This window comes from Urocitellus parryii, chromosome 2, assembly GCF_045843805.1.
Source record: "Urocitellus parryii isolate mUroPar1 chromosome 2, mUroPar1.hap1, whole genome shotgun sequence".
NCBI classification, from domain to species: Eukaryota; Metazoa; Chordata; class Mammalia; order Rodentia; family Sciuridae; genus Urocitellus; species Urocitellus parryii.
This window is the reverse complement of record NC_135532.1, coordinates 130,081,028-130,105,610: the sequence shown is the minus strand read 5'-3', so window position 1 is coordinate 130,105,610 and position 24,583 is coordinate 130,081,028. Positions and strand designations below refer to the sequence as shown.

The following is a 24,583-nucleotide window of genomic DNA, read 5'->3' as shown; positions in this document are numbered from 1 at the left end:
TGCCATATTGTAGGAAGAGAATATCCTCAGCAGATACCAAACCTGCTGCCTCCTGGGCTTGGACTTCCCATCCTCCAGAACTGTGAGCTGATGCATTTCAGTTCTTTTTAAATTTTCCAGTTTCAGGTATTCAGTTATAGCAGCAGAAAACAGACTAAGAATGTCTCCTTTGTGTCCCTAGGTTTCAGTTCTGTCTCTTTTCTTTTAGCAGCACTGATACACCATAAATTCAGGAAAATCTAATCTTGAGACCCTTAATTTAATGACATCAGCAAATATCTTGTTTCCAAATAAGGTCATATTTGCAGGTATAGGGGTTAGGACATTGGACATATATTTCCTTTTTTTTTTTTTTTTGTGGGGGCACTCTTTAACCACTGCAATGAGGAAATAGGTTTAGGTTTTTAAATAACTTCCCAAGGTTAGAGAGTACCAGCAGTAAAATTTGAACCTAGATTAGTTTGCCTCCAGATCCATGCTGGTTCTTATTAGAACATGTCCACTGTCCACACACAGCCTGTATGTGCAGCACGAGCATCTTTGAGAATACAGAGTCTTCAACAGGAGGATTACTGTCTTTATTTTTCTCTCTTTATAAAAGATTTACACCGTTGTGGAACAAGCTGAACAGTGATTTATATCTCATATTAAATGTAAGTTGAACTTTTGCTAACTCTGATAACTCCAAGAACTTTTTTAGGATTTGGATAGAATACACCAATTGGAGAAGGGATGCACCAATTTGAAAAGTTCAGTTAAAAACAAACTAAACTTATTACAACAAACCTAGATTGGATTGTATAATGTTTTTCCTTTTCTTTTAAATTTAGAGATGGGTAATAGAATACCTAATAGCTAGTCGGAAGTTGCTTAAGTTTTGTGTTGTTTGGATATAGTACAGCACACCAGCCAGACAGCCCCATCTTGAAGTGGCCTGTCCCATGTGCCATCCACCTTTACATTGAAGGCACAGTGTGAAGAAACTCTGTGGGCCTGCCATCGTCTGCTGTGTGCACTGGGCACGTCATTCACTCCTTCAGATCCTACTTTCCTCTTATTCAGGTGTGATATGGGTGATTTTAACATTGCTCTTTTTCCACTGACAATATGTATTTTTAAACAGCCCCTTCAATCCAGCATTTACTTGAACACTTGTAGAAAAATGTCTATTTTACTGTCATGTTGTAAATTCATTAATACATTTTTAGGGAATATGTTAAATATTCAGCTATTTTATTCCTGTATTTTTCTTGCTTAAGGTAAATTGATAGATGAATGGGAATGTCAAAAGTACAGAAGAATATATGTAGTGGAATACAGCAAAGTTCTTAGATATAAAATTTCAAAAAAAATTAAAAATAAAAGTATCATTATAATGATACATATAGAAATTAATATTAATCTATATTTTGGTAGGAAAATAACTTGAATTCAACTAGAAATTCAATTGTTGGTTCAATTTATAACTACCTTTTCCTTGAAAATAATTGCTTAATTCACCTACAGTAATTCCTGCTCAACCTGTAACTTCCTTTATGTGAAGTTTTACTTTTGAATAAAGCTTTCACTTTGGTGAGAATTTTAATCTCTCTCTGTGTATAAAATCATTGCAATTGAGAGTAATTTTGAAAAGAGAAAACAGAAGATAGAGAAGATAGAAGCAGAAGCTGTGATATGAAAATTAAAGCATAATTCCATTGTACTAAAATATTTGTTTTGATTTTAACAGGTGGATAAAATACAAGCAAGATATCTTCTTAAAATAATTCTTGTTTATAATCTCTATATAAGATATAGAAACCTTGTTTTAAAAAAGGTTACTAACTATTAATGATAACCTCAAAATACTTATGTGTGAAAAATTGAATGGACGCAGCTCTTAGAATATTTTCCAACATAAGATCATTTTATTTTGTTTTAACCCATTCATCAATAAATATTTTTACATTTTCTTTCTACAGTGATATTCCTGTTAAATTTTAAGAATAGAAAAAAGTCAGAATGCTTTAATTTTCATACATGTCTGAAATTATTTTAAAATTTAAATTTAGTCAAATAATATTCTTTTAATACAAAGCCAGATTATTCTTACTGCAAATAGTGAGGGTTTGCTTGCATTTATTTGTAAGTCAGTGGGACAAGGCACAGAATAATGACTCATTTAATGGCCAGAGCCAAGAATTGAACCCTGCAATTTGTTTTCTTGCTATTTTCTTTCTCTACTTGATTTTCTCTTTTTCCCTTTTCTCTAAATTAAAGAACATGCACATTTTCGTATTCATAATTAGTTATTTTTTCCCCTCAAGAGCTACACTTAAAAATGACCCTAATTTCAAAAACCCCCTGTTTTCTTTTGGAAAATGGAGGCAAATGCAAGTGTGGTTCTTCACAGATTCACATTATCACAGATTCCAAGCGGCCTCCATTGTCACTGGGCCCTTATGGCATGCGCGTGGTTTATTTGGTTTGGAGTGGCTTCAGTTTTCCAAAGACATGGTGGATTTGTACAAACAGATCATTAATGATAACCCCAGAACACTGATGTCTAGAAATATTGGGCGGACGCAGCAGTTAGGATATTTTTTTTTCCTGAGGGTTGTCTGTTCTTTAAAGGCAGGGCTGTCTGGTTGCCACCGGATTGAATGCTTCTGGAGATTAGCCTCTTATTGTTTGAATGTTTTCATAGCATTGTTGTCATAAAGCATCTTCATACTTCACAGCTGAGATCTTGACTTCTAGAATAAAAAAAAAAGTCAGGGGCTAATCATAACAATTAGCTAATGTGTCAACAATTAGCACTTTCCATCAACCTGCTCTAAAAGGAGACTCTTCTTATCCACTTGCAGACAAAAATGCAATGATGTAGTTAAGAAAAGCACTGAAATTGGCTCCTAGAGTCCCCTGCTGTAGCCAACTAAATCCCCAGGGCATTGTTTACAGTGATTATTCTGCCATTATGATGTTATTGCATAGGCGGAGGGGGGAGTTCTCTGCTCAAAATAAGTCTGTTCTTTTTTTTTTTTTTCCTAAAAGACAAAACAAAGCATTAAAAAGAAAACAATCCCTTTTTGGCTGCTTTTGGAAAAGTAGAACAAAAACTTCTGTGAAAGGTCAGCCAGTTACAGTACTGTAGTGTTTAACTGGTAAATATTTTAAAAAAGAGTATATTTAATATTTTACCATTTGGAAAATTTTCAACGTGTTTCAGGTCCAGCACAACTCAATCAATGTAAGATTTCAGAGGTCTCTTGTGGGGATTTCTTTACAATGGATACATTATATTCTGTGGCCATCTATACCACCGCTTGGTCGAAATATGTTTTAACATCTTTTATATAATCCTTCTAGTAATACAAGAACATTTATACTGCACCTTTTATAAAGAACCACACAGTACTTTACACAGGCCCATATATCTATGTAAATACCATGGGTTTGTCTTTAAAACAACCTTAAAACAACTTGTAAATCCCCAGTAGCATCTCAGAATTCTGAGGGTAAGAAAATTTTTAACTAAAATTGGGATTGCTTTTCAGGCAGCCTCTTGAGTTCTTGCAGGTTACTGTCAGAGCTCAGAGGACGCTGGGCCAATAGAGGTGTGCTGGCCAGGCTGAAGTGGGCAAGCCAGTGCCAAGGCCTCTCTCAGTGGGGCAGGATGGCCCCAAGAGCAATGCCCTGAATGGTGGCCAGGATACTGCTCTAGAACAGGGAATGGAAAAAAAAAAAGGAACCCAACTGTCCTGTGCCACCAACTCCTGGCCGGGTGGTTTGGAGGCTTGTGTGTGTTAGGGATGAGAAGGAGCACACTTGGCCATCTGCAAATGGAAACGAAGGCAGGCCTTGGGCTTCTGTAACCCACAGGAGCCTGGCAATCAGCTTCAGATGGGACCTCCCAGTGGACCTGGAGCCCGCAGCTGGGCTGCCCAGCTGAGGAAAGGTTACAACAATGCTTGTTTCTCTCTAGCACTTCAGGAAGCTGGTTGCTGTCAAGATGTCATGCATATTTGATAGAACTATGAACCAGACTACTTTTTGTTTTGGATTTGTTTGCTTAATTTCTACAAGAATAGTTCTCAACTTACATACCTTCTAAAGCCTTGCTCCCTAAAGGGTGGTCCTTGGACTGGCTGCATTGATATCCCCTGGGAGCTTGTTAGAAATGCAGGGTTTCAGGCCCTGTCACAGGCCCACAGATCAGAACCAGCATCTCAACAAGATTCCCAACTCATTCTAATGTGCCTGGCAGTTTGTGGACCACTTCTTTAAAAGATGTCATAAAATGGCTTTGTTCATTTGTTTTTCAATTCATATTGATCAATAAAACTTTATTGAGAATATGCCCTGGAGGAAGATGTTACCAGCCCTTGAAGGGTTCCCAGTTTAGTGATGAAGACAGACATGCAAGAAGATGGATGCATGGAAAAGGTGTGTTAAGAGTCGTTTGACTACGGAGTGAGAAGTCGTTTGAGAAGGGAGTGAACTCTGCCTGAGACTTCCCAGAAGTTAAATTCAAGTGTTGGGTCTTTGGAGGGAGTGCAAATATATCTGAGAGAAAGGATGGGAGGTGCAGAGAAGAGTTCAGGCACAGAAGCAAGAAATGCTCATCAGAGGAAAATAGCAAGGCATTTTCAGAATTCTCTTCATTACACGCTCCTGGCTCCAATTTTTCTTGATAGCACTTACATAACTAGACTTGTATATTTGTGATTGCTTGTTTGACTGTAGCAGGGTAAGGAGTCCAGTTATGCAGCATCTCGAAGGTTCTACTAAGTACTTGAGACTCCAATATAAGGGGTTGTTGATGGGTTTTGTATAGGGAAGTGCTAGGATCTGATACATGTTTTTGGAAGATCACTTTGGCTGCTGTGCAGAAAATGGATCTGGGCAGATAGGTTGTGGGCTCTTAGAGAATGCAGGCTCTTTGACTTGTGGATAATAGAAATTGAGAGATGTGGAAGAATTCACAACATACCATGTACACAATCTTGGTGAATATTTGATTGTGGAGTAAGGGAGAAGAGGGTGTAGAGTTGGTGCTTGGGTAGCATAGATGAATAGATGGTGGGAACATTTGTAAACATCAATAAATGTTGGGAATGGCCAGCATGGTAGGGATATGCTGAATTTGTTTTTGGGGAGATGTCTGGGAGGCAATTGATCTGGACCTCAGAGGTCTTGGATCAAGCAAGATTGTTAAAATTCACCTGTTAATATCCTTAAAGAAGAGAGAGCTATACTATATATATATTTTTCTGAACAAGCTTCACATGTATGTAGGAGGAATAAATAAACTGATTCATTCATACTTCATTTATGCAGTTTATAAATCTGTACTGTATTTTCCTTAGTGAAAATGCAAATTCTGAAATAAATGTCCTATTCTCTAGGTTTGAGTTTCTTCTGTTGCTAAGTACATTTACAGAACATATTTTCCTGTTTCATAGAAGTATCCAAAGCTAATTTTTGGTTGTGAAATGTAGGAGCTTTTTTTTCTCTTGCTTTGGCCAAAAATAGAACAATGCTCTTTTGGTGGAATGGAAAGAAATTTTTTTTTTTTTCGGTGATGCTGAGGATTGAATCCAAGGTCTTAAACATTCTAGGCAAATGCTTTACCCTTAAATAACAGCCTCAGCCCTGAATTTAGATGTAGAAATTTTCAATATTGGGAGAGAATCCTTCCAATTCTGGTTGGAAGAAATTCATTGCTGTGTAGCTGAGTAACTATAGATTAAGGGAGGGGTTGTGATTTGCTAAAGGCTGAGCATTCAGTGATAACAAATTCATTCTAATCCTGCTTGTGTTATATTATAGTTTATTTTTTAGGATTTCAAAGATATTAAATATTACAACCTGTCTGTTTTGAAAATTTAGGATGGAAAACATATTATTTATTTGCCTTAATCTAGTTATCCAAACAGAAGTGGATTCTGTCTTCCTAACTTGATATTTATGAACAAAAAAGGCTGGTGTGATGTTTGAAGTGATGAGCAATAAACTAATGTTATCACAGTGTTGAGAGAATTTTGGGTTGTCATACATACAGTACACTTAAAGCCTCAGTGGAAGAGTAAGTGAATAATTTAGGTAAAGATAGAATACACAGTTAGAATAAGGCAGAAACAAATCTGGCATAAGATTTTTATCCAAAGTTTTATTCAACTTGAGAAACTATGTGACAGGGACAGAAGAATTTCTGAATCCTAGTAGAGAATTGTTTAGAGTGGTGTTCCCAGCCCACCAAATCATCTGGGGTGTTTTACACTGTGCTTATGCCTAGACCCTACCTCAGACCATTTAAGTCAGAATTTCTAAGGGCAGAGTGCTAGTTACCATTAGTCTTAAGATGGTCCTTAGATAATGCAAAGTGGCAGCCATAGTTGAGAACCTTTGGTAGTCTATACGTAATTGTACATATACAGAATTTGAAACAATAGTTCTAGAATTATGAAACTGGTAGAAATAAGTCTATGAATGACTGTGTCTTTCAATCCCAGGCTTATTAGTTCATCAATCAAGCTTAGACCTCTCTGTACCCAATTTATTTTTTATTTTGTTTTTAATGTTTAGAATGAATTTCTTTCTTTTTTTATGTTTTTATTTTATTTTATTTTTTGGTACCAGGGATTGAACACAGAGGCATTCAACCACTGAGCCATATCCCCAGCCCTATTTTGTGTTTTATTTAGAAACAGGGTCTCACTGAGTTGCTTAGTGCCTTACTTTCACTGAGGCTGGCTTTGAACTTGTGATTCTTCTGCCTAAGCTTCCCGAGCTGCTGGGATTACAGGTATGGAATGAATTTCAATCAACTTTAAATTTATTAATTCCTTGGGTAAGATTTCTTTTCAATGTTCCATTGAATTACTACATCAATATAGCTAAGAGACCTCCTTTTTGGCTTTTCCAACAATCTATACTAAAACATGGCTAAGTGTCAAAATTGTCCAGACTTGGAATAGACAAACTTTGGACTGTCAATAATAATGTATTGATAGATTCTTAGCAAACACTTTGGTCAACACAAACTACTTAGGAGATTAGGGAGCCTCAGGTTGCATCTACTTGTCTCCTTGATTTCTTCAGTTCAGGCTTTATTGCATGTTCAGAGGCTACAAAGAGAGTCAGTGTAAATAAGGTAAAAATGTTTGCTTTTGACCCATTGCAAATTATTCACCCAATGGATTTTGCAATAGAAATAGGGACTCACTAGTAAGACTTTTCTAACACGAATATGTGTGTGAGAGACAGGGTCCTTCAGCATGCCACAGTCTAAAATGCTAACTTCAGGGCTGGAGATGTGGCTCAGCGGTAGCACGCTCGCCTGGCATGCGTGCGGCCCGGGTTCGATCCTCAGCACCACATACCAACAAAGATGTTGTGTCCGCCGAGAACTAAAAAAAAATAAATATTGAAAGAATTCTCTCTCTCTCTCTCTCTCTCCTCTCTCACTCTCTCTTAAAATAAAATAAAATAAAATAAAATGCTAACTTCAGATATTTGCTGATGAATCCTGGAATCTCACAGTTACCCCAGAGGATGTCCCATGGAGAGATAATTCTTATTAGGTAAAGTTTGAAAATTTGGTTTATATCATTAGTATTCAGGTCTTCAGAAATATTTGTGGGAACTCTCCTCTCATTAGGAATTATATGTGGCCAAAGTTTGGAAGATCCAGTGGAAAAGGTGTAGGCACTGGAGTCACAAAGATCTGGATTAGAGCCCTAACTTTGCTCCTTATTAGTTGTGGGACCTTGAGAGCTAGCAGGAACTTCTCAAAGCCTCAGTTTCCCCATCAATAAAATGGGGATAAGAACAACAATATTAACTCATTTTCATATTGTGAGATTAAAAAAATAATGTTAGAAATTAAATATAAGACATTTGGTAGTTTCTGTATATTGTGGTGCTTAGTCACCATCCTCTAGGTCATTTCTAGTTAGGTCAATGTTAAAATTAGAAAGAGTTGAGGCCATGACATGTGAGGATGGGCTAGGTGACCATCTCTGAAATAGAAGTTGAAAGTGGTCAATTCAGTACCACAGAACTTGGGTGTGGATTTTTCCCTTTGAAAGTTGTCCTTGGTGCTGGGGTTGTGGCTCAGCGGTAGAGAGTTCACCTAGCATGTGCGAGGCCCTGGGTTCAATCCTCAGCACCCTATAAAAATAAATAAATAAAGGTATTGTGTCCAACTACAACTAAAAATATTAAAAAAAAGAAAGTTGTTCGTGTGTGTGGGGTGTGTGTGTGTGTGTATGTGTGTGAAAGAGTGAAAGAGAGAGAGAGAGAGAGAGAGAGAGAGAGAGACACTATCCAAGGAATTCATTCATATTTTTGGAAAGAAGTCTCTCTCCCTCACTAAATGTCAGATTTTGATTTGTTCCAGAGTGTAAGATTCAGCTTCAAGGTCTGCTTGTACTCTTCAGGGTCTGATGAAGTAAAGTCAAAGAAAAGGAAATAAGTTGGCTACCTCCTTAGGTTAAAAGTGAGTGAACCACTGATGTACTTATTAAAGGCATTCCAAAAACAAAACAATCAGACCTATTTAGCAAAACAACTCCCAAACCAGAAACTCTTATGCCAGATATAGTATTAATCCTAAAATAAACACTATTTTGTCTTTCCTTATCAAAGGCAAGACCAATTCTAGTAGCTCCTGATCTGGGTTTCACTAGAAAAGGTTCTGGTTTTATTACCTCAGGAAGTCACAGTCTCGGTTTTCTTATGAAATTGTAGAATTTAGATAGTACCTAAATCCTTTTAGATACCATCATCATGGGACCCAGGAAGGTTAAATAACTCAAAAATCACATAGCTATTCTGTGCAAAGTCTGTTCATTCTCCATTCATTTATTCCATCAGGATTTATTGAGCAGCTACAGAACTGTTGGCTCTGTTGGGAGCTAGGAATAAGCAGTGACCAAAACTGACATAGTTCCTCTGCCAATGACATTATATCAGATGAGATAGATAGAGATTATTGTTTGTGCAATGGTGATTAATGGTTTTAAAGAAAATAAAATAGGAAGAGGGAAAGAGATACCACAGCCAGGGAGCAGGGTATGCTTTCATCCAGAGGTAGAGGAAGGCCTTTTTGTGAATCCTTTGCTCTGGAATGACCTTAGGATGGAGTAGAGATCACAATGACACAAAGATGCTTGAGAGTAGAGCAGAGGCTGGGTGTCTGTAGCTGCATTCTCTTCTCTGCCTCCCTCTCATGCAGATCATCTATGTATCTAGAATTAAATATAGAATCAGGGCAACACCTCCCTGATAATAGCAGGTAAGCAGTTATCAGAATAGATAGGAATCTTGGGGCCCAGTTGGAGGAAGTGTTTGTTTCTTGCTAAGATGATTGATTTGATTCTTGGATAAATTACTCACATATACCTTCCCATGTGTCTGGCTCCAAAGGCTTTCTAAAGTTTTGCATGAAGTAGGACTTGACAGGGTAGGATGTGAGCCTCAACAGTCTGACTCTAGAATCTATGCTAGGGAACCACTCCAAGTGCTACAGGTATCATACAGATTAAGGTATGTACTTATTAAAGGCATACCAAAAACAAAAAATCAGACCTATTTAGCAAAACAGGCTGATGGTGGCTAATACACACCATTCTGGGGAGGGAAAGGCAGGCTAGCCTGGGATCCAGATCTCTTTTCCTGTGGCCTCTCCGACACCTAAAGTGTTGACTCTGGCTGTGTGTTCTGCACTAAATTCTTATTCTTGCTCAACGGAATGAGGAAAGAAATAGTGAGGAACAGAGGGACAATGAGATTCCATTATAGGACCTGATGGGGAGGTTGCTGACCTTCACTTCCTGTCACACCTGATTGGCCAGTCATGGATCATAATTAGAGGGAGTGGGTACCTAGCATAAATTCTGGAGTCAGATTGTTGAGGCTCACATTCCAGCTCTGCCAGTTGTGCAGGGTATCTACTCACGCTGATCCTCAGTTTATTCATCTGCAAAATGGGGATGATGAGAGCAGCAGCCGGCTCTTTTGTTACTAAAGGAAGAAGGAGAGAATGGATATAGGATGAGAGGGTTATATAACTTTCATTGGAAATGACACACATTTGAGAGTAAAAGGGTCTCCTTGAAAAACTGGTATGTCTGGGCACTTTATCCAGGGGTGATATTTGCTATCTCTTACCACAGCATATGTGATCAACCTATTTCACAAATTTTTCTTTTAAAAATTACCATCAGAGAAGTTACTTCTGTTTTCAGCAATGAGTGGAGGGGTAAGTGGAAGGGATGTTAGGTATTTATCTCTTTTTATTATACCCCAAATTATCTGACATCTTGATAAAGTGTATAGATTAACCATAACAACTCCCCCACTCCCCGCATCATCTTGGTTAAAAGTGGAAATACAAATCAATATTGACAAGACATGCATAATGTCCAGCCTCTGTTGGGGACAATAGGGGAGGCATGAAAGGGAGAAAGCACTCTGGGTATTTCTGGTGGAAAAATAGCTTCCACTGGTTTGTGATTTATGTTGGAAGAGAGATCTACAGGGAGATCTTCAAAACCAAGCAGGTTTCTCAGGTGTGAGCATCTTGCTTGTTTCATCCCCAACCTCTCAAAGTTTTCTTCGGTGTTGGCAAGTGGATTCCTATCAGGCTCCATGAGCTCTATCTTTTGCCAAGTTGTTCTGAAATGCTCTTAGACTCTAAAGAAAAATTAGCCTTGCTCTGGGACTTTGAGGGAGAGGAGCCTTCACTAAGTAATAAATAACCTATCGAGGTTGGAAAGGGAGGTGACCACCTACAGTGTGAATCACAGACAGAATCCGCAGACCTCTGCGAGGAACTTAACCCAGACTGAATTTTCTTTTTCTTTCTGAGAGAACTAATATGTCGTGGCAGATAAGGCAAAACAAGTGAGAAATGAATATGAACTCCAGGCCCCTAACAGCAAAAGAAAATGTAAAAAAAAAAAAATCAGTATTGGGTTGATAAGAGGAAAAATCACAGCCAACTGTAAAAATACATCCTGTACCTTACACATCTCCCTCCAAATAGACCCATGCATTTCAGCAAATGGTAAATAATGCTTAAAATGGCAGAAGCTAGAGTTGGGGAAATAAGAACCAGGTGTTGGGAAGAAGGAAAATCAAAAAGAGCATACATTTTCCGTCAACAATCCCCACCATAAATCGTAGCAATGCCACCATCACGACCTGGAGCCCGCGGGGAAGAGACTGTTGTAAAAATGATAGATCAGAATCACTGCACACCAGGTCTTGATAAAACAAAGAAAGTTGATTCTGGGGTCTGATATATACCTATAATCACAGAGAAACAGAGCCTGATCAGGGAAGGGCCAAATGCAAGGAAATGCAAAGTTCAAAATCTGGTGACTGTTTAATATGCCAACCGAGCCGAACATTGGATAATACGGTGGAAATTGATGACTCAGTGGAATCTGGCTGCAGCAGAATAGAGATATATTATGAATTTCTTCCCAAGAACAGAACAATATACATGCCAGGGTCTGTTCATCACATTTTTATGTATTCTTCATATCTAGAAACAAAAGAGAATATACTGTCTCTCCCACCTTCATAAAATAGGGTTAATGTATTTTTTGGGGGTTTGTTGTTGTTCCCTTCAAGAAGCAAAAATCCACCATTCCCTTTAAGAAAATGTTCATGCATAAAAATGAGCAATTGTTGTGCATTTTTTAAATGACTGCCCTAATTGCACTCCCCAAAGACTCTCAGAGTTGGTAAGTCTGTGTGTGCTTGTAGGGTAGAGGTGGGGGAGAAGGAGACAGAGGGGAACTCAGGGATCAGCAATGCAGAAATCAGACTGAGGGTGACCAGGCATTTGGTTGAACTGCCTCAATCTGATTCTGAATCTCAATGAAGCAATGGTCTAGCAGCTCCCAGGGACTTTCAGGGAATATGTGTAAGGCAGCCAGTTTTCCAGGACTAGAGAGGGAGATCTTTGTATAGGAGTTTCTGAAAGTCTTGATTACAAGGTGTTTTAGACAAAGTGCTTGCTTACCCAGAGTCTTCAGACCCTGATGTCCATGATAAGGAGTACATGCAGTCAGGATTATGGTTTTTTTTTTTTTTTTGTCTATTTTCTGAGCTGGCTTTGCTTATGAGTTTGAGTTGACACTTGGTAGCTATCCTAGCTACTCTAGGATAGAGAGTTTTAGCCAGTGACATCTCTCTCAAATTCTACATAACACACCTTTGGCTCAAGGGTGGTGGTTCTCCAAGTGTGATCCCTGGACCAGAAGCATCAGCAGTAGCTTTGCCTCGGGAACCTATTAGGAATGCAGAGTCTCAGGTTCCACCCAGACTTACTGAATTAGAAACTCTGAGGATTGGGTAACTCAACAAGCTGTATTTTAAAAAACTCCCTGGTACAATAAAGTTTGATAACACTGGTCTAAAGGTGGTGGAGTAGCAATTATTTAGGACTTCTATGCGATTCTTAAGCTAGGTCTGTGATGTTTTTTTGTATGGCAGTCACACTTGAGGTTAGAGGTAATCATCTCATTTTAAGATTAAAAATCAGACTCAAAGGGCTAGGTTCGAGTTTCTGTAGGTAAGTGGTCATGTTACTAAGCCATCTGATTTCTCTGAATCTCAATCTATCCTGTGTGTGACATGAGGGAACGTCGTGCCTTTCTCATGAGGGCCATTGAGACAAAGTAGAGCAATGTGACTTAGACCTCCAGAATGTCCTTTAAATCGAGAGCCTTACTATTGTTAATATAATGAGGGGGCCAAGGATTGAATCCCAGGATCAGAAGTGCTTTTTCTCTAGTTTGTTTATGCCACCAAGATCAGGGGCTTCGTGGGACAGTCGGTTAAGTGTATCTTTGGCAGATTGCATTCAGGCTCAGCGCCAACCTTCATAAACAATGAGGGTGACACTGGGATAAATTTGAGATTACGTGTGAACAAGAGAGCCAGAGGATGTGAAAAGCTGTCAGGTTTGCTGGTGGTGATGGTGGGCAGGCAAACCCTGTCAGACAGGGAGCATCCAACTCCAGGAAGAGGCTGATGATCTGAAATGGGACCCCCAGTATAATATGGGAGGCTGGGGGATCTGAAGTGCTTACTGCCAGGTGACATTTAGATGTGGCAGTCTGCAGGGGAGGCTGTCATGGGGAAACAACATCTTTTTCATGCAGGTAAACAATGACTTTCTGCATTTGAAATCTTTTTGTTGTTGCTGTTATTTAGTAGAAATTTCAATGAATATGTTTTAGTCAGGTTTTTCACTCCTGTGACCCAAAGATCTGATAAGAACAACATAGAGGAGGAAAAGTTTATTTGGGTAAGTGAGCGTCATAGTTTCAGAGGTCTCAGTCTCCATTTCTCTGGGCCTAGAGAACACGAGGCAGAACTTCATGGGGGAAGGGGGTAGAGAAGAAAAGCAGTTCCATACAAGGCAATAAGGAATTAGAGAGACCTTCATTCACCAGGGAAAAAATATATACCCCAAAGTCATGCCCACTAAACCTACCTCCTCCAGCCATATCCTACCTGCTTATGGTTACTACCTAGTTAATCCATATTAGTGGATTAATCCACTGATTAGGTCATACCTCATAATCTAATGATTTTACCTCTGAAATTGCTCATATTGTCTCACACACGAGCTTTTGGATGACACCTCATACTTAAACCATAGCAAAATTCTTAATAACATTTTTACTATTAAAATATTGCTGTGTGTAATCTTTAGAATGACCCTACAGGTTGAGCATCCCTTATCCCAGAACCTGAGAGTGAGGCCTGGGAGTTGGCCTTTCAAGAAATACCTCACCAGGTGGTTCCTATGAATGTGAAAATTTGAGAGCCCCTGGCCTGTCTTTGAACGTGCTTCGCTCCCTTCTTAGGAAGCCCTCCTTTAATTTCTGACTTTTCTATTGTATGAACACCTTTATGTGCTATCTTAGATGTCACCTCTCCTGTGAAATTTTCTCCACCCCAACACTCACTTTTGTTTTCTCTACCAATCTGTTACTGCCTGTTTTAACCCTTGTCACCTTGTATGGCAATTAATATATATATATCTGCCCTCCTCTCTACCTTGAGTTCATTCAGAGCAAGGACTGTGCCCTACTCATTCTTCCTTCAGTGCCTAGTACAGTGCTTGACATTAAGTGGTACCCACCACTTGGTGGCAGGTAGGAAGGTGAAAATAAGACAGGCCCAGGCTTATCTTGGGTGAGGGGAAGGTGTGAAGGCAGGGATCTACCACCCTCTTGCTTCAGTGGAGAGATCCCTTTTAAGTGATAAGGCTAGCACTTACCTACTGAAACCAAAGGAAAGTTCTGAAAACTAGGCCCAGCTAGCTTACAACTGGCTTATGACTTTTCAAATTCTTTATCACTGGGATCTAGAAATTGTTCTTAGGTTTACAGGTGGGGCTCACCTTTACGACCAATTTTCAAATTCTGGAGGAAGAGTCATATTGGCCATTACTTGAGCTTCCTTGTATGGGGCTTGTGGTTGGTAAAAGCCCTAAGACCTGCCTGTGCAAAGGTTTGTCAGTTGTCGGTGAGTTGGAGGAGAGGGTTGTTTCAAAGGTGGAAATGCCACCAATCTATTTTCATGAGTGCAATTTTCTCTGGAAGAGGGGAAGTTTCCTTAACCAATTTTTAGAAAGAAGATGAAAGTATTGTCCTGTTGGTGTTCATGCCTCAGAGCCTTTTAAGAAAGGTTTTCTGAGTTTTAGCCAAGGCTGCACAGCCATGTGGGGCCCTATAGGAGTCCTTATGTGAGTGTCCCTACTGAACTGTGAACTTATTAGAACTTGCGGCTTTGGTTCTCCTCTAACGGGGGCTGAGAAACTCAGCAACTGAAATGACGTCTGAGTCTGGATTGGGTAAAATGTCAACTGATTTTTTTTTTTAATATTTTAGTTGTAGATGGACACAATATCTTTATTTATTTATTTTTATGTGGTGCTGAGGATTGAACCCAGTGCCTCACACGTGCGAGGCAGGTGCTCTACCACTGAACTATAGCCCCCAGCCCCAACTGATTTTTTTTAACCCCACTTTTAATTTTTACTCAATCACTTCATTTCCAGAACCTTTTCTCTCTCTATCTCTATTATATTTGTCACATTATAAATTATCCTTCAGGAATTCACTTGGAAGGAAAAAAAGTAAGGTTTGGGGTTTTTTAAAAAATGTAGTTTTGTTTAGTGGGAACCATTACAAAAGAGGCTATTGAAATTATTTGTTGTTTCAATCACATTTCAACAACAAATGTTGTTAGTGGTACCATTGGAAACCATAGCATTCCCGTTCCTGGATGATTTGTTTCTGCCCCTATTTGCCTGCATATGTTTTAAGACTTTCTAGGGTGGTTGTTTCTATTTAAGGCACATCATCTGTGGAATTCTGAAATACAAACCGGTTCTTTGAAATTTTTGATAAAGCTCACTTCTTAATAATAGGAAAGTTTCAAATGCCTTCGTAGCCACTTGGCCATCTGTAAATAAACGAAGTTCAATGAGGAAAATAGCATAAGGAAGCTGTTTCAGTTACTATTTCCATTTTGTTCATTCACATCATCAGATTTCAAGATGACAAATATGGAAAGAGTGTGAGAACACTTTTTCTTTCTTTTTTTTTTTTTAAATGCTATATTTTGAAACTTGGATCTGAGTTCAAACACTCAATTTAAAGGAGACTTATGATTCAAATGTGAGTTATTTATTGTCTTTGTCAATTTCCAGAATTGAAATTTATGTTGGGATAAAGCAAATTCAAGGCTACATTTGAACAACAATGGAGCACATTCTTCTCTTTGATTTACTGATTCTTCAAGAAGAGGCTCTTAGTTGTTCTGTGTGCTGGTGACTTTGGTCGCTAGTGCTGGGTAGGCCTGCATGTGAGAGACTCAGGTTGTTCTTGTATCCAATGTCTTCTCTTGGATGGATGTTTGATCACTGGGTTACATTTATATCACCTGAAGTAGAAGCGATTTTGATTTACAGCTCAAAATGTGCCTGACTAAGCCAAATGGTGCACATTTTATTATTTCCGTTTTATGGGTCGTGTCTGAAGGGGTTTGGTTCAGGAATAGATCACTGCTCCAAAGAACAAAGTCTGCTTCCATTAGGCAGTGGGAGTCAGCACATCCTGGTGTGTCCAACCCCAGAGCGTCAGGCACACCATTTATTGCAGTCATGGCAAAATTGTCCCATGTCACCGCCACGTACACACACACCTAAGCATGCCCCAAACCCTCACAGACAGACAGACAGGCAGACATGTATCATGAATTAGCAGTCCTAAAGAAGAGAGGGGCTCCTGCCGCAGTGGTAAAGTTGTGACTCCAGGCCCTGTGGCTGCTCGTTGTCTTTTCATTCTCATGTGTCTTTTCTCAGTGCCAACAGCAATACAGATTGCAAATGAAGAGAGAGGAGACAGCACAAAGTGAGCGAGCGTGTGTGATTCTGTGTGCGCGTTTTCTCTGTCAGGCTTCTTAGAGCTTTATTCAACCTCTGGCACAATGCAGCCTCTGTAGAAAAGATATTAGGAACAAAAAACAAACTTGAAGATTCAGGAGCAGGCTGCCAGAATTATTAAGAAAAACATTCAGATGATGCCATTAAAAACATATGGGGATTCTATAAAGCCCTGAAAAGAAAATGTTTAATTATGCACCGTATGCAAAAGCCATCACGTTGGGATTAATACTAAAGGCTGAAGCTGTGTGCGGCTTAAGTAGTCCACAGTGATGCATCCATCTCTTTACTCCTTTAAAAATAATGTTTTTCTTTTGCTGATGACAAATACCTTTCAAACTGCTGAGATCGTGCTGCTAGAGTGATGCATGGAATTTAATGAAGTCCAAAGTCACTAACCAAGTTTCCAAATTAACTTTTTGAGGTCCTCTAGCTGGATTTCTTTCTTTTCCTTCTCTCCCCGGCTCCCTCCCTCTCTCCAACACACAAAGGTTGCCTATGCTGGTGGCCAGGCAGCCAGACTGGCAGGTTCTTAGAAACCTCCAGTTTTGAGAAGATTTCTTGTTTGAGGACACTAATGATTGATTCGTTGCTTAAGTTTTAAGTGTTAATGGTTACAGTGATTTTGATTTCCATTCTCAATAGCTCACATTAGAACCCTCCCCAAAATATGGAGCTCTTGCCCCTTTTTAATAAATATGGTAATTATTTTCTTTCATCCAAATGTGGTGTTTTAGGTTCACTATCATTTTGTTTAGGTCTTTGTGAATGTGTAGAACCATGATTTTATATAACTTTGTATGCGTGTGAGAAGTAGTACAACAAAGGAAAAAAAAATCAAACAATGCTTCCTTACAAGTTCACAGATACATGCTGGGTAAATGAACGTGTGTCAAAATTGCAAAAATAGCACAAAAATATTTGCACAAAAATTGTAAATAATAGGGTTTAGTTATCTGAGTGCTCCGCTTGTTTTATACTTATGCAAGTTTAAATATTGGAAAGGGAGGTTTGTGGCTTCTTACAATTCAAATAAGTAATTTTCAGATGCAAAATAGTGGAATAGATTGTACAAAAATGACAATAATGGTAAAAGCAGGTAATATACTTATTTGAAAATCTTGACTCATCTTAAGAAGGTCAGAATGTATTCTGTTGGTGCTATTTCACTTTAGGGAATTTTATGGACTTAAGCACTTGGGATTTTGATCCTCATTTATTGGACCAGGCCTCTTTAAGTAAACATGTGGCTTATGAATCAGTGGACAGATTTGTTACTCACACTTGAATGTGTCAAAACGTTTTCTTAAGTGTCAGTCGGGTTTACTGAAATAAAAATACAAAACTCCCCCCAAACCCTTCATGTCTGTCATTTTTTATATTACAGATATGATTGAAAATTACAAATGACCAAGCCTGCAATTATTTTTAATAAGATGGCAGGCTCTGGGAACCTGACTGGCTTACTCAAATGCCTGTCTAGAAATAGTCTCATTCACTGCCCAAGGTGGAAGTTTTTGGATCCAGGTATATGGAACATACAATCTACTTCTCGAGTGTGGAATCCTGAGTGAACCATTGTTTTAGAGTTTTCCTCTAGTGTATTTGTTTTTCTGTGAGAAAACCGTGCTGCTATTGGTTAGCAGCCAGCTATTCTTTACAAAGAGACACCTGTTTCTGAGTTTACACAGGATATGTTGGATTTATGTAATACAATAGGATCAATTTAATTATGCTTTTCCTTAAGTACAATGCTACCTGGAATTACTTCACTACCTGATACATGCTCGATTTTTGGAGACAAAACAAAACAAAACAAAAACACCAGCCCTGACTTAAGTTAGCTTTAAGGTATTTTATTACATCAATTTCTTCTAATATGCATTAAAGGCTATATACTTTCCCTATGAAAAAACGTCTGTTCTGAACTCCCCACAGTCCTTGTTATTTACAATGTTTCAAAGCATTAGAATTACTACAAAAGATTTACTCATATAGCAGAGCATGTAAAATTTAAAATCAATAAAGTATATAAATTTTGCTTGTCTCCTTGAATTGATTCCTTACTCTAATAGCTCAATACTGTAATACTGTATACTTTTTTTTATTTCCAATGTCATTACCCAATAATAATCTCTGGACTCTCTTGGTGCAGCTCTGGGGCGGTTCCGAGTTTCTGACAACAATGTTCTTCAGTGATAGTTGTTACAGGCAATTGCTACCCCTTGTGCAGCTTCTAAAAATGAATAAGCAGTCGAGAGTTATTAGTTTGTTTCTGTGATATTAGAAACTCAAATATTTTCTTTTGATGTGATAAGTATAGCTGAACATTTGATTTTGTAAAAGAGCAGACAAAGATTTGAATTTGGAATGTCTTAGCAGTGGTAGGTTAATCTCGAAATATGTCTTTAAAAAGAACCAAAAAGTATTTGGTTCAGTTGTCTATAATTGTCTAACATAAGAATTTTTCAGTTTATAGCTTTGCTTTGAGTTAGAAAATAAGCCACATGCTTTGAGACAGCTAATGTTTGGAAAGTGTTTTATTCTTGCAAGGATAAATTCTACCTCATTACAGAATTTTCTAATGTTTTTCAGAGTGAAACAGAACTCTCCTTAATAGATTTAGAAATAAAGATAACTCAAATTAAATTATGGGAGGCAGCGAACAATTATTCTATCACTTGCCCCTAAATTTACCAGAGTTGTTTGCTTAAATCATGGCAGTATCTGGGTGCCAGGGCTAAAAGCTTGAGCTGACCTTGGTTTCTTGAAATGTGAAATGTCAAATCCAAACATGCTAGTGAAATCTAAACTCGTTTTCATTTCTTAATGGCCACTCTCAGCCTGTGAAGAACACAGACAGATGATTGCTTATTTAGGCATGAAAACAGAAGAGTGTCCCATGGTCACACCAGGTGTTTTGCTTGCTAAACCAAGGCTTTCTAGCCAATCTCTTAAATTCTTCCTTCGCTCACATTTGTTTAGTTTAGTGATTGACAGAGCCCCCTACAAAATGCCAGAGGATCTTGATTTGAATCCCAGTTCTTTTTCTTTGCTCTGTAACCCTGTGCAACTCTTTAACACAGAGCCTACACTTGTAAAGTGGGGATTAAGGACTTTGGTCCTAACTCATGGAGAAGTTGCAAAGTAAGCACAGTGCAAATTTAGCACCGTGCTAACCACATTAAAAAGTTCAGTTTCTGCATTCCCATGTTCTCTTCCTTCTGGTCTCATATTTAGCTCCATGAGAGAAATTCCTCATTGATATCATTAGGGATAAGGTAGCCAGATAAAATACAGAATGCTCAGTTAACTGAATTTCAGAAAAACATATATATATATATATATATATATATATATATATATATATATATATATATATACATATATATATATATATACACACACACATATATATAATATAAATATATAAAATATAAATATATAATATATAAAATATAGTATTTATACTTAAAATATATAGATATCTATAATGAATAAAATAAGATATATGGATATATATTATATATAATATATGGAGAAGTATGTCTCATGCCATATCTGAGACATAGCTGTAAAAAAATTGCTTGTTTATCTGAGAATGAAATTTAATTAGGGGCCTTGCTAATCTGGTAATCTTCTAAGGTTCTGGCTAAAATTATGTGTGTGAGTGTGTGTGTGTATACACACATATATATGTGTGTGTATATATACACATACATACACACACTATATATATGCACAACTATATATATATATATATATATATATATAAACATATATGTATTTTTCTTACATTATATCAATAACAATCTAAAGAAGCTTAAGGCTGGTTATGCAGGGATCGATCCTTCATGCTTCTGGTTAATACCCACGGACCTAGCCCAAGGTGGTGACTGCAAACATTTGGTCTTTCATTATGCATTTATAGCACAGAATCCTGTATTTGAGCTACTAAAGGGCAAATTAAATCCGGTTCTCCCTTCTCTCCGGGAGAAGTTCTTTCTGAGGGGCGAAAATGACCTGCTCTGGTGAGTTTTGATGGTGACTTTGCTCTGTAGTGACGTTGATAGACACTGATCCTTAGTGAGGATGATCTCTCCCCTCTCCTGTAGAACCAGGTGGTGAAATCTGGAGAGACTGCCTGAAAAGACAAGGTCCCCCTTAGAGGCCCCAGAACAGAGGACAGAAGCACTTCCCAAGACCCTTCATTGTCTTTGGCATTCAGGTGTCTTGGCCACTGCTGGTGTTTTGCCTGTGTTGTCTGGGAGGGCAAATCGCTTTTGGAAACCTGTCTACTTAGTATAGTCATCATCAAACTTTGTTTTTTAAAATTTCTATTAAAAAAAGACGAAAGAGCTTAGTTAAGCTGAACTTAACTTTAATATTTTTTAAAGTTTTAAAGTGATTAATAGTTATCTTTTTTTTTTAAAGAGAGAGAGAGAGAGAGAGAAAGAGAGAGAGAGAACTTTAATATTTATTTTTTAGTTATCGGCAGACACAACATCTTTGTATGTGGTGCTGAGGATCGAACCCGGGCCGCACGCATGTCAGGCGAGCGCGCTACGGCTTGAGCCACAACCCCAGCCCCATTAATAGTTATCTATGTTGTCATTCATGTCCCTGATGTCTGTTATGTTGGAATAATCTTATGAACATTGATAATCAGGGTTTTCAGCTTTCAAGTCATTAGGTGCTATATCTGGTACTAAGTACTGAGGTCTTTACAGGTGTGTAAAAGTATGGGGTAATTAGTGCACACCAATTATTAATGACATTCATTATTTTACAGCACTACTTACAAAATCTGGCCAGGTACATGTCCTACACATCAGAAGAAGATTGATTATGTTATCTGGGATTTCTTTTTTGTTTCTTCTGCTATATTGGTTTATACCAAACTCATCTATCCTTTATAATATTACCATATTTTTTTCTTGCATTCATATCTATATGATCGCATGTAGTCTTCTGCAAGTGCCCAGGACCAAGATCCCTAGATTAATGCAGGGGCTGAGACTATCTGGTTGTGGCTGAGCAGATCCTAGAAGGACCTGGGGTAGTTTTGGGGGGCCACTTATCTCACATTGGCTCTTAAGAGGTTAAACCTACTGTGCTTTGGAGCTGCAGGTTTGTTCCTTGTAAATCATGGCAAATGGGTGCTCAGTCTATCAAAATATCCATAATGAGACCAACACAGACTTAAAATTCATATGAATTCCACATTCCTCCTAGAAGGTTCTAACTGATGTAGAAAATCATGCCCCTACCTGCAGTTGGTTCTTTGGCCCTTTAAGAAATAAATCGGAGTTTCTTAAGGTCAGAGACTGTGATGTGATCTCACCCATTTTTATACAGTACATATTTAGCAATATTTTTGAAATAGTTTGCTACAGGAAGCATGAAAATGAAGCTACGTGATTGAATGAGGCTGCGATTATATCTTTCATTTGCCCCTCCACAAAGAAATGCTAGAACTTTTCTTGCATGTTTTTGCTTTGTTTTTTAAGCAGATATGTCAAGATGCTATCTGAATCATTTTTTTTTAATTTATATTTTTTAAATTTTAGTTATACATGACAGTAGAATGTATTTATGAATTTTGATATACTGTACATAGACGTGATATAATTTCTCATTTTTCTGAGTGTACATGTTTTAGAATCATATTGGTCATGCAGTCATTATATACATAAAGTAATCATGTCTGTTTCATTCTACTATCTTTCCTATCCCCACATGTCCTCCCTTCCCCTCCCTTTACTTCTCTCTATCTAATCTAAGGTAACTCTATTCTTCTCTAGTGCCCCGCCACCACCACCCTTATTGTGAATTAGCATCCATCCGCATATTAGAGAAAACATTCAGCATTTGGTTTTTTGGGATTGCCTTAATTCACTTAGCATGATATTCTCCAACTCCATCCATTTACCGGAAAATATCATAATTTCATTCTTCTTTAAGGCTATATATATTCAATAGTCCATTGAATATATATACACCACATTTTCTTTTTTTTTTTCTCAAATTGTTGTGTGCACCAAAATCCCTATAATTTCTCTTAAACATAAATTCTTGGGTCCCACTCACAGAGTTTCTCTTCAGGCCTGAGAATGGACCTGAGAATGTGCATGACTGCTCTGCTCCGATGTCCTACGGAAGCCGCACTGGTCTGAGCCACATATCCTAGGCAGTAACTGCCATACTGAGGGTATCTACAGATGTATGGATACATTTTGGAAGAGCCACTTAACCACACAAAATGGAATTTACAGATTGCCCTGCCAATGAAAAAGTGTATGCTATGGGCTCTGTCTGCTTTTCTCATCCTTGGAAATGGACACCAGAAAGTGGAGGCTGACCTTCCTCTAAGACAAAGATGATTATATTCAAATCACAGTGAACTTTTACTGATCACTACTGAAGAGACCAAAATACAAAAATAATCAAGACACACACCCTGAGCTTGAGAATTTCAATGTGCAGTGTTTCAAAAGCCATTAGGGAGCAGGGAGAGTTTAATAAGTTATGAACAAAGAGATAATGTAGCTATTTTTGACTCTCTGGCCCCAGGACTCTGGGCCTTTCCTTAAGTTTTCCTGCTGTAGTGGCCTCTGGCCACTCTAGCCCTACCTGTCTTTTCAGACTTGACCTCATTGCCTCTGTGATTCTTACCAGTACTAATAATGATCAGTGTTGCCCCTCCCATTTATAACTTCATCTATATGCCAAGCCCTGTGTATATATGCTTTAATTTCACTGCAGTCCACAAAGTTGGGTGATTTGATCTTTGCAAAATTTTATCTCTGCTAATATTAGTAAACTGAAGTTCAGAGTGATTAACTGACTTGGCCAGAGTCACACAATTGGGTTGAGGATGGTGGTAAAGCTGAGATTTGAAACTTGTTTGCTAGATATCGTCACATACTCTTTCTACTTTTCTACATAGCAAGTCTTTTACTTTTTCTTTCTTTCTTTTTTTGGAGTAAGATTTTAAGTTTTTATAAAAACGGCTAGAGACAATTGGAAAACAAAGCCCTTTAGATAGTGATCTGCATCTCTATTTGACAACCAGGAAGAAGGATAAAAAAAAATGAGAAATGATATGATTGCAAATTTTTAAACCAACAATAGTATTTTATATTTGAAAACATTGTATGCTTACCAGGATGCTTTCATATTAAGGATCTGGCTTAATGATGTGAAAACTCTAAAGAGTAAGAATCATATTAATGTTAGGAAAGATATAGCCACATTCCCTTTTCTGAGTAAATGGAGGCTTAGAGAGGTTTCCACTCTAGGAAGTGGTGTGACCAGGTCCAGAGTTCAGATCCCTTGGTGCCCTTTCCACTGTCCTGGAAGGCCCAGGAGGAGGAGGTTGGGAAGGGAATAGAGCTGGGAAATGAGTATATTGGTCAGGACAACTGTGTTTGCAAAAGACAAAACCCAACTCAAATTTACTTAGGAAAAAAAAAAAAAAGGACCAAAGTTTTATTGGAGCAGATAAGTGGGAAGTTTGGGACAGGTTTGGCTCCAGCAGTACTGACTTTAGGAACTAGGTGATATCATTAGGACTGAGTCTCTTTACATTGCCTTTTGACTCTCTTCGTGTTGGTTACGTTCTCAAGTTATCTCTCTTACTGCTTCTAGCTAATAATAGAAGTTCTGCTCTTTCCCACTGATGTCCATGGGAGTCCCAACTGCAGACTTTGGCCTGGATTGAGTCACATGCTCAACCTTCAACAGTCAGAGTTACCAGGGGATGGAAGTGTTCCTGTTGGCCAGGCCTGGGTCGTGTGCTGTTTTGAAGTCTGGGGCGAGATAGTGTGGAGTTGACCCCATCTGAACACCAAGTCTGTGAATGGGCAAGGGCAGGGGATCTAAGGAAAGGAACTGTCCTCAGAAGAGGGAGGTGGGTGCTGAGCTGTTCATAATCATGAATGTCCATTTTAGTGAGTGGTAGGAAAAAAACGGGAAAGGAGTCTTTCTGAGCTTTTGCATTTTTAAAGTCCAACTACCATTGAGGTGTTTCTTATCTTTGATTAAAATGAGTGGTTTGGGGATGGGGAGGCAAGAAGCCATGCTGCACCTACTTATACCTCTGATTTTCTGATTTTCTTT

The 24,583-nt window shown here is 38.3% G+C and overlaps 1 protein-coding gene across 1 annotated transcript in view; it reads left to right on the top strand.

Annotated features, from left to right (window-relative positions):
- The window catches only part of Mecom (MDS1 and EVI1 complex locus), a 542,464-nt gene that overhangs the window by 111,306 nt on the left and 406,575 nt on the right, over positions 1-24,583 (top strand). The gene's annotated exons all lie outside the window — the stretch shown is intronic.